The sequence below is a fragment of the Zootoca vivipara genome, chromosome 14, assembly GCF_965207765.1.
Source record: "Zootoca vivipara chromosome 14, rZooViv2.hap1.1, whole genome shotgun sequence".
Lineage (NCBI taxonomy): Eukaryota > Metazoa > Chordata > Lepidosauria > Squamata > Lacertidae > Zootoca > Zootoca vivipara.
In genome coordinates this window covers 23,710,068-23,719,388 of record NC_142597.1, presented here as the reverse complement: position 1 = coordinate 23,719,388, position 9,321 = coordinate 23,710,068, and the positions used below count along the sequence as shown (strand labels likewise).

At 45.3% G+C, this 9,321-nt stretch overlaps 1 long non-coding RNA gene across 1 annotated transcript; it reads left to right on the top strand.

The window, feature by feature from the left end:
• The first annotated feature begins 609 nt into the window (after positions 1–609).
• On the top strand, positions 610–8,045 carry LOC148683534 (uncharacterized). The gene is made up of 3 exons (XR_015947130.1): positions 610–739; positions 1,700–1,780; positions 7,910–8,045. It is a non-coding gene; the product is annotated as an uncharacterized LOC148683534 (long non-coding RNA).
• The last annotated feature ends 1,276 nt before the right edge of the window (positions 8,046–9,321 follow it).

Genomic DNA, 9,321 nt, shown 5'->3' with positions numbered 1-9,321 from the left:
TTTGCTAGATTTTTATCTCTATCCAGGGGGAATTAGAGACTCCAAAACACCCTGGGTTTCACGGAGTTCATTCTCTATGCCAGCCTATACCATCCTTTGAAAACAGTATTTAAGAATATGCGTTGCGTTCCTGATGCGTTCCAGTGAATCCAAGGGGAGATTTATTTTCTCTCCTTCAGCAGTTGCTGGCTCAGGACCTTTTTTATAATTATCTTTGATTTGCTTCTTAATCTACTGCTGTCTTTAATCCTCCCTCGGGCTCATAAAGAGAGAAAGAGAGAGGGAGGGGGAAAAACTCTATTGGCTTCAAAAAATAACCTCCACCTTTTTTTGGCAACAGGTTATTTTTCTAAGTGGCTAATTGTGTGCCGGATTTTTTTTAGGGAAAAAAATCACTCGCGTCGTTCTTCCAGTATGTGTCAGGCATGGATTCGGCATTAATCACTCGCTTGCTCTGTATGGCATTTATTTCTTCAGGAAATGAATCAGACAAGAGGGACCTGCACCTCCTCACCCTCCCCTCACTCTGCCCGTTTTGCCAGGGAAGAAGGCAAGAGGGTTTTTGTGTGTGTGTGTCTTTCTCTCTCCCCTCCCTCCCCTCCTCCTATATAACACACCCCCTTGCCTGTCTCTCCACCAATGAGTTTGGCTTTGCAAATTGCGTCTTCTGCGGCTTGAGTCATCAGCCACGATCACTTCGCAGCAATGAAACCGCAGAATCCCCTTCCAAAAGCGAGCGGTGAGTGCCAGCCAGAAGCAAATAGAGAAATGAATGTTCATGCCCGTCAGGGTAACGAGAATGGAAACAGTGTGTATCACTTCTTAGTCTCAGCTCTGCCTGCCAACGCCTGAATTCCTGCAGTTAAAAAGGGGGGACTGAAGTGAGGAGTTCATTGCCTCCTCTCCTCTCCTAGCCAGAGTTCCTACTGGAACTCGTCCTTACTGTACTACTGGCTATGTTGCATGTGGTGGACTTAGATTAGGAGAGCCCTGGGACGTCTGCGGATGCAGAAGACTGTGTGCCTGTGTGTGCATTCAGAGCCTAACTCATAAAAATAAAGGTGCTCAGAATTAAGACAGCAGGAACCATGTTTTGGGACCAGGGATGGGGGAGAAATTTGATTCAGTTCACATTTAAAGCTTCGGAAAGAAGAAGCAATCTGAAACACAGCCATCCTTTTAAACTTCGCACTCCTCTGAATTTTGCAACGCAGTTCTCCAGTCATGAAATGTGTACAAAAATGCACAATAATGGGTCGACGATGCATATAAATGTATAGATCAGCAAAAAGAACATATGAAACTGTAGTAAATTAGGGAAAATTGCTTTGCAGATATGTCTATGAGGCAAGACCACAATTTCTCTTGTTGTCTGTTGGGCAAAATTACACGAAAACCTGTATATGAGACCTTAATAGGAGGGCTAGGCAATAAGACCCCTACTCCTCTCCCAGAGCTAAAGTTCCCAGAATGGTTTAACAATCAAAGCCTCTTTACAGAGAACTTGGGGAACTGGGAGGGGAATGTGGTGGGTGGGTGTCTCCAAGCAAGTCTCAGCATCCTTAACAAACTGCAGCTCCCACAATTCTTTTGGGGAATCCATGACTGTTTAAAGTGGTTTCATTGTGCTTTAAATGTATGGTGTGAATATGGTCTTAGTCATGATAACCAGGACTTTTTCTTTTCTTTTCTTTTCCAGCTGGAACTCAACAAAACTCAGTTCTGGCACTTCTCATGCGGGTGCTATTGTCATTCTAAGAGAATGAGGGAAGTGTTCATGGTGAGTTCTGGCACCTCTTTTTTCTGGAAAAATAGCACCAATAATAACTAAAAATGTAGGGAAATTGATGTCCAGGGATGGTGGGAGGTTTTTTGAGGGGACAGCAAGATCAGATGCTGACATCCAAAGATGGTGGGAGATTTGGGGGGATAGCAAGATCTGCAAGGCCATGCCAAGCTAAATGGGACCTTCTTGTTCAAAGGCAATGTAGCCCTGAATACCATTTTCAATAGCTATTGCCCCAAATCCTGCTTTTTTGGCATTCTGGGGAGCATTGGGTTGGTTGCTGTGGGAATTAGGATGTTGGACTCAATGATGGGACTCCTGGGCCATTCCTGCAAAGCTCTGCTTACATTCTTACATTCTGGGTTTTTATGTATTAACTTCTCCTGCTTGCTATAATAATCTTTTCATTTTAACATCTTTGTGTTTTCTATGTTTGTTTTGTTAATTGTAAGTGTTTACTCAAAACCTGCCAGTGAGTCCATTTCTTTACATTGTTTCTGTAAGTACAACATAAATGGTTCCCAGCCTTTTTTAAAACCTCTAAAATCGACATTATTTTGATCCAATTGTCGTGGGGCCCTTAAAGGCATGGAGCCCATAGGTTGGAGCCTACTCTGCCTATTTGGTAGCCTGGCACTGACCATTAGCTGCTGGAAGGCCTACGTAGCCAGTTCATATGGGCCACAACAGGGGAAGAGGAAGCCCTTTGTGTATGAAATATTGTGTATTCCTCAGTGCTCTGTATAAAGGATATCCCGGATAAGAGCTGCTGATAGAGAATGCAGTGCTGATTCCTTGGTAGAACAGTCTCTTCCTTATTAAGGCCGAAGGCAGGGAATCAAATCAAGGTATCATGGGAGTCAGTCCACAGTGTGAACTTGCATCACTAGTGCCCAAAACTGAACAGACCCTGGGGATTTTCCGGGTACTTCAGAACCACCCAGTTTTTGCAATCTATTGGTAGTTTTCTCTTCCGTGAATTTGCCCAATCCCCTTTCAAGCCCACCCTACAGGAGTGAGTTCCATAGTTTATCTACGCACTGTGCAAAGTCACACTTTCATTTGTTTGTCCTGAATCTTTCCACGTTCAGCTTTGTTGGATGAAATGGCTCCATGGCCACTTCTTAAACCTCGCCACCCCTTTCCCAGCAAACCTTCTGGGCAGATTCCACCCCTGTCTTTTTGCAGAGCAACGCTTTTTCAGCTACACCTCTGATCTCCGTGCTTCATGGCGAGCGCTGCGCTGCGCTAGCTTTGCTTTGACAGGTCTCTGGGGGATTTCAAGGAAGTTACACACCCACTTCATTCACGCTAATCGGCTGTTTAACGCAGGAGAGTTCAGTGTTATGAATGAACGCGAGCGTGTTTTGGCTTGCCGATCAGCTTGCAAATATAATGCTCACTTGTCAAATGAGCAGAGATTCAAAAAAGAAAAAAAAAGAAAAAGGGGAGGGGGAGAATCCCAGCAACCTTTATGGAAACGGAAACTGATTGAAACCATATTCTCTGAAAGTGAAAGCTCTTTGGGGTGGGGGGTGGGGGTGGGGACTGCATCCACTCTTCCTTTTAAGTCCCAGCAAAAGTTGCTCCCTGCCCTTGCTGTGGATCTCTGAGTCACCACTCTTGGTGAATGTGGGAGGAAGTGAAACCGCAGCCTGTTCTGGAACAAATTTCATGCAGCTGAATTGAGGTCTTGCAGGCTTTTCAGCATGCTGAATGCTTGGATTTCATTCATATCTTTGGGGGAAGGTTATGATGCCTTATGTTGAGACGGGACAGGAGTTAGTGAGATGTACAGCACACTGATCATGTGCTGCCCTGAGTTTGTATTAGAGCTCATCTTTAAAAACCCTGAGGATAGATTTCATTTCACTGTTGAATTGCATACCACCTTACTCAAGGTGTTTTACAATCCCAATAAACAACAGAAGTTGCACTGCCATCCTATAACAATTCAATAATTCTTCATTCAATCTGACCCCCAACTCCCAAATCATTGTTTATATGTGCTTTTGAAAGGTCTTAAAGTTCCTCGCCCTCATGATGGTCAAGTTGCATGCATGCATAGGAAGTTTCCTTATAACAAATCAAAGCATCGGTCTATTGAGCTCGGTGTTGTCTACTCTGACTGGCAGTGACTCTCCCGGGTTTCAAACAGGGATTTTGCCAGTCCCTACCTGGAGATGATGGGATTCAGCCTTTGGCATGTGCAGTCTATCACAGAGCCACAGCAGCTTCAACATGTGGAAAATAAATATTAATTTAGGTTTCAGTAACAAGAGTTAGCAAGATCCTGGGTCCTGGGGAAAATTATGCCTGCCACATGTTCCTGAACCACATCTCCCATTAGCCCTAGCCATCATGGCCAATGGCCAGGCATGATGGGAGTTGTAGTTCAGAAACATCAGGAGGGCTAGATGCTTTCCATTCCTTGTGCAGAAAGCTTACATTGAATCAGTAAGCTCAATTAAACTGCAGCTCCTTAATCATACAGTTTTTGATGAATTCTACACAAATGTGCAGTGAATATGAAATAAGAACATATGACAAGCCTGCTGTATCAGGCCAATGGCCCATTGAGTCCAGCATCCTGTTCTCATAGAATCATAGAGTTGGAAGACACCACAAGGGCCATCCAGTCCAACCCCCTGCCAAGCAGGAAACACCATCAAAGCATTCCTGACATATGCCTGTCAAGCCTCTGCTTAAAGACCTCCAAAGAAGGAGACTCCACCACACTCCTTGGGAGCAAATTCCACTGCCGAACAGCTCTTACTGTCAGGAAGTTCTTCCTAATGTTTAGGTGGAATCTTCTTTCTTGTAGCTTGAATCCATTGCTCCGTGTCCGCTTCTCTGGAGCAGCAGAAAACAACCTTTCTCCCTTCTCCCTCCTCTATATGCCATCCTTTTATATATTTGAACATGGCTATCATATCACCCCTTAACCTTCTCTTCTCCAGGCTAAACATACCCAGCTCCCTAAGCCGTTCCTCATAAGGCATCATTTCCAGGCCTTTGACCATTTTGGTTGCCCTCTTCTGGACACGTTCCAGCTTGTCTGTATCCTTCTTGAACTGTGGTGCCCACAGTAGCCAACCAGATGTCCGTGGGAAACCCGCAAGCAGGACCTGAGCACAATAGTCCTCTCCCCTCCTGTAGTTTGCAGCAGCTTGTATTCAGGATCATCACTGCCTCCAACTGTAGAAGCAGAGCACAGCTATCATGGCTAGCACTGCAGTCACTGATAGCTTCCTCCTCCATGAATTCAGCTAATCCTCCTTTACTTTTGTAGAAGAACTGTGATTTCTTAGAGATGCAAATATCTATTGCCACCAGCATCGTTTTAGGAAAAGCATTCTACCCTGTATTTGAGAAAAGTAGGGGAGCTTCTTCAAAGATGCTCATGGTTTTTTATAATATTTTTCTAACCACTGTCTAATTCACCGGGGGGCGACATTCTAAATCATTCATTAAAAGGGAAATCCAAGAGACTGTGAATCAAATGTTGTTGGACTGCAACTCCCATTGTATGATCTTTGGTCATGCTGGCTGGGAGTGTTGGAAGTTGTTGTCCAACAAGGAGGGTGTCTCACACTGATAGCGTGTTTTCTCAAAAGAGTGAGTCAAATAACTGGACCTTGGTCTTAGTCACCAAACTATCCAAGATGTGAGAACAATCCTCCATATCTCATCTTGTCGGGCCCTTATCCAAGTCCATGGAAATCTGTGTTTCTGACGCAAAGACCTCAATCAATTCAACTAAATGCTACCCAGAGTAGACACATTGAAATTAATGAACATGATCCGGACTATACATTTAAAACTGTATCATACCACAGCCAGGACTGCTCCCAAAGAATCTTGGGAAGTGTCATTCGTAGAGGGTGCTGAGAGTTGTTCAGAAGGCTCCCATTCTTCTTACAGAACTACAGTTCCCAGGGTTCCCTGGAAAGAGCGATTGATTGTTAAACCATGCTGGGAACTGTAGCTCTGGAAAGTGAATAGAGGGGGGGGTCTCCCAACCATAGGAGCCAACTCCTAGGGGTTGTGGGGAATTCAGCCCCCACAATAAAATATTTGAGGGGGCTGGGCCCACACAAAATTGATGGGCATTGCCATTCAAATGGTGTGTGTGCACTGTGCCATGTGATCGGTTGTGTGGAGTGGGGCTTGCCTGGCCTGGGCCCCCAAAATATTTTATTCAAGTTGGTACCCCTGCTCCCTACAACTCACAGCAACCATAACAAACTGCATTTCTAGATCACTGAGTATGCAGTCATAAGGGCTAGATGTGTGTGTGTGTGTGTTTAAAAGTAAGAAATTTCTTCCTAATTTCTTCAGATTTACTGCTCTTAGGTGGAATTAGAGAATGCACACAGAGCACTGATTAAGCCCCGCCGCCCATTGGTCTTTGCTTCTGGCAACCAACAAAGAAATCAATACCCCTTCCTTCTGATTGCGAACTCAAAGTCTATTCTCCATGGAGCAATTCCCTGATTGCCAATAATGGATGATCTGCTCCTTTCTTCCTGCTCCATCTGCAGGGAGAAGCATGAGCTACCTTGCCAAAAGCGCACGGCCACCTCCCTCCCCACACCAGACACACACACACAGACACTTGGGCAGACTGTGCCAGCCCAGCCCCAGACTATGCGCTTGATCAAGGCTATTTCTGAGTCATTCCCCAACTCAGCGCTGGTGCATGAGACGCCGACGGGAGGTATCATTTAAGAAATGCAGGCAGGCAAACATTCAGGTGACCTAGATTTTGCAAGCTGAGCCGAGGCTCTGTCTGCTGCAGAGAGACATGAAGCCAAAAGCTACACTGCGGTGGAGCTGTGGCTGTCTCTCTTGAGCAGCGGCTGAAAGGAGGGGAGAGCTAGATGAGCCTTGTCTTGTGCCGGCTTCTTAACTTGATTTCTGCTGTCCCTACTGGACTCACTGACATTGCTCTTTCGTCTGGGGAAAGGGAAGGGGGAGAGTCGCCCGTATTGCCCATCTGCCTATTTTAAATCCCTTTAAAACATGTGCCCCTCTAGGCTGCTCCCAATTAACACAAGCCAAATAGCCATGCTGGTCTCCAGCTGAACTTGTCCTTACAGCTTCTCGATTATGTCCCAGATCTAAATACATTTGCTAGGAAGCGAGACTGATTTGTTTTGATGGCAAGTGTGCTTTGGATAGCAGCAGCAGAATAATGTCAGGACAATGGGTGGAATGCAGAGCTTTGTAAGTAGAGCCCCATGCATGGAATGGGGTGCTCTTGGGCCCAACATTTCTCTTCTGGCTGCAGCCCTCAGGGCTTCCTGGCAAAGTGCAGGAACTGTTGGGGTTGCAAGAGGAATGGGGGACCTGTCTCCCCACCCCACCTTGCTTCCATTTAGGGCCTGGATAGCACAGTGAGTTTCAGTGTGGTGCTAATAACGCCAAGGTTGCAGGTTCGATCCCCATATGGGAGAGCTGCATTGCAGGAGGTTGGACTAGGTGATACTCATGGCCTCTACCAAATCTATGATTCTATGACTCTCCTTGGGACCCATACTGAAAGGCATTCATGAAAGGACACCTTTCTGCACTTTGTGACCTTCCAAGCCAAATCTAACCCAATAGCCATGCATGGTTGCCCAGTGGGGGATCAATGAGCGCCTGCGCCTGACCCTGGAAGTACAGAATGGGAGGGATCTTTTCCCCCCAAGAGCCACCATATAGAATGATGGATTAAGACTCTGCATTCTCATGATTTCCTGCCTAATGATCTGCCTCAAACTTGTATGTTGCCATTTTCCAGCCTCTGTGGAGGTAAGACCCTTTATAAGATAAGTTGTGCTGCATCAGGCCAAATATCCCCCCAGTGCAACAGTGCAACATCTGGCCATTTCCTACAGTGACCAGTCAGGTGCCCTTATCAGAGCAAAGCCCTTCAATAAAATTCACCATGATTGCTATGCTAAAGCTAGTTGTACAGGACAGTCTGCGCCAAAGTCCACTGGTCAGAATTGTATTTCCTTCTGTCATGTTTTTTGGGAAAGCTGATGCATTTTGAATGGGCTCTTTTCTTGCCTAAAATCCTGTTGAAGACTAGCTGTTTCTCATGAATTCATGGTTGCTGTTTTGAATTCCTAGGTGCATGGATTCAAAAAACAGATGTTTCCAGAATGGGTAAGTCAAACACCTTTTGATATCTGGTAAATCTACCTTAGGAGAAGGAACACCTCTGGATCTTGAAATCTGGGTATTGGGTACTGAACATACCAGATCTTAAACCTGGGTCAAATGTTCTGCATGCTAACTCCACGATAAAGAAAGCATTGTAAGGTGAACTGAGAACTCCGACTTGAGTTGCAGGAACCTTGCTGAAGCTCAGGATGTCTGGGCCTGGGCGATGAAAAGCAGGATATTCAAATGATGAATAACAACACTAAATAATGATTTCCATAAGGTCCCATTGAAATTGCACCTGAAATTATGTGGAACTCCCTGCCCCAAGAGATCAGGTTAGCTCCCACTATCTTTGTGTTCTGATGGCAATTGAAAAGTTTCACCAGAAGACAGGAAAGAAGCCTTATACTGAGTCAGACCAATGGTCAATCTAGCTCTACACTGACTGGCAGCAGCCCTCCAGGGTTTCAGGTGGAGGATGTTCACAGCCCTGCCTGAAGGTGCCATTGGAGATTGAAACTTTCTGCATGCAGAGCAGATGCTCAGACACTCATCTTTCTTAAACAAGCTTAAACTTCTGCTACTGATTATTGTTAGTGTTACCCTTGATGCTTTTGATGCTGTTTTTTTTTAAAAAAAATAGTTGCGTTATTTTGTGCGTTGGTGATTGAATTATTGGTGATTTGACGTTTGCTTATTGTTCTCAAGCTGCTCTGAGCAACTCTTTTCACAGGGAGAGAAGTGGGATTTACATTTTTTGAATAAGTAAATTGAAATGCAAATCCAAAGATTCCTCCTTTGGTGATGTGTATTAAGGAGAGCTGACAGGGCTGGCCTAATAAGCATTTCTGCCTGAGGTGGAGCAGGAAATGGTTCCTTCTTCCCACACCAAGTCAAGGTGCAGAACGCCCAAGGCCAGCCCAAGCTAAGTTGGCACCTAAGGAGCAAAATCCCACAAGCACATCACTCCTTCCCTGAGGCAAGTGCCTCACCCTGCCTAATGGCAGAGCTGGCCCTGGGACCCAGATGAGTTCTGGAAGACTAATTGCATTTCTAAAGAAATGTGTGTGCTTTCCCCCCCTACACACATGCCTTAACTATTACCAGGTTTTGCCTAACATGGAAGTTTGAAGTGAATTCAAGGAAAATCAGGAAAAACATCAGTGAAATTTCAGAGGGGAAATAAGACACCCAGCGAAATTTCTTCTCTCACACCCTCTAACTGCAAGTTAGGCACATCAATATCTGCATTTTGCCTCTCCTCCTATCCTTAGAAGATGCAGGACTGTCCATCCAAGTTGCAGGTACAGAAAGATCCCCAAACTGAGCAGGCCCAGACCAATCCTGTAGACTTCAGAGCACCTTCAATGTTGCCC